Genomic DNA, 1,820 nt, shown 5'->3' with positions numbered 1-1,820 from the left:
AGGAGAAGGAGAAGGAGAAGGAGAAGGAGAAGGAGAAGGAGAAGGAGAAGGAGAAGAAGGAGAAGAAGGCAGCTGAACTGGAGACTTTTATAGGTAAATGGATGCACCTCGAGACCATACTCGTAAGTGAAATAAACCTGATGCAAATGTATAAACATTGTGTTGTCTGCCTAGTTTGAGAAGCTGAAAGAATAAATATGACCCAAAATGTACAATGGACCTTGTGACATGCAAAGAAATTTCAAAAGGAAAGAGAAACTGGACTGGGTGAACGTAAAAAAGAAAGAAGGGAAATGCAAAAGAAAAAAATACATTTGTGCTCGTATTGTTTGGACAATTAAATGCTGCTATTTTATACATTGAGTAACAAATTTAAAGATAATAATATGCAATGTATTAACCATTGCTACCATCCTATCATCTTGTCTTGAAATTTTATTTTGGGGTTTTTTTTCTTTAGAATAAAACAAAGAAAGCTAACCCTTGCCACATTGCCAACCACGAAGTATAGCCGAACGAAGGCTATCCCGGGAAGATGGGTGGCTGTGGACAAACTTGCCACAGACTGCACTGTGCTGTTGGGCGCAGGTTTTATAGAAATGCAAGGCTTCCACAGATTGGCTCTGTGCTGAGCACAGGACCCCGCCACCCCGCGCCAGTTGGCCACAAGGAGACCATGTGTGAGGCCAGTACTGGACTAGCTGTTCCCATCGCATCTCCAGAGGTCATGAGGGGACACTTCTGGGGCTGGGACACTGCTCCATCGTCACTTTCCCTCAAACATCTGTAGCAGCAATTGCCCCCTGCCCAGCCAGTATACTTCAGCTAATGATCTGCCCAGGTAATAGTTCCTGCTCCAGTTCTGCTTGCTCCAGTTCTGGCTGCCTCTGACTCTTAGAAACAGCTGGCCACTGTGGTGCATAGCTGTCTCTTCGAAGCACACTGTATAGACTAATCCCCAGTGAACAAGCCACTCTGGCTCTGCACTTCCTGCTTGCTTATCCCATATAAGCCCTAGACCACCGGAGATCAGGGCCTGATACTCTGGGAATGACCCCATTTAGTGCCCATCGATGTAAATAAATCTGCCTCCAAGTCCTGGGTGTGGTTTCAGTGTTTCCGCATGCTGCTGCAAGGCCAGACATCTGCCCGGGCTCAGAGCTTCTCCTCCACAAGGCTGCCTTTTCTAAAGAATGATGCAACAGATCGACTCCCTCCTCCTGAGCCCCCAGCCTTGCAGCTGTAAAGAGCCCCTCGACTCAGATCCCTTCCCTCTCAGCGCCTCTGCCCCAGGTGTGAAGCTTCTGTCGCCTCACAGCAAAGCATTAACTCTTAGAGGATGGAAGTGAACGAAACATGATTAAAATTGGGATTTTCCTCCTTCCTTCTGCAGGAAGAAACCCTGGACACCAGAGTCAGTCCCCTGCACTCAGCCAACCCCAGCCCTGCCCTGCCCAGGCTAGTACAGCAGCGAGCATTTTAGGTGGGTTTTGGGGGGAACACAAACAATTCTCCACTTCCTTAAATCTCCTTTCCTTAAAATACAGTGTAATACCTGAAATTCCACCACTGGTCGTTCATGCCTTTGTCCCCGTGAAGTTGCTTTCTTTGAAGTTCCAATTAAATAAACACTAACTACTACGTAGAAAGGGTCCAACCTCCTATCAGTGCTTAGCAAGTTCACCTGAACTGCTGTTCCCCTGTTCCCCCAAGACACAAAGCATTCTGCATAACCTGCACAGCCAGGTCTAGCTGTCAAACACTAGTATCGCCACCAGGGGGCGATGCAGACCAAGTACCGAGGCTGTCTTAGCCAACAC

The sequence above is a fragment of the Octodon degus genome, unplaced genomic scaffold, assembly GCF_000260255.1.
Source record: "Octodon degus isolate 3935 unplaced genomic scaffold, OctDeg1.0 scaffold00036, whole genome shotgun sequence".
In the NCBI taxonomy this organism is placed as follows: Eukaryota; Metazoa; Chordata; class Mammalia; order Rodentia; family Octodontidae; genus Octodon; species Octodon degus.
The sequence above is the reverse complement of the archived record's forward strand: the minus strand, read 5'-3'. Positions refer to the sequence as shown.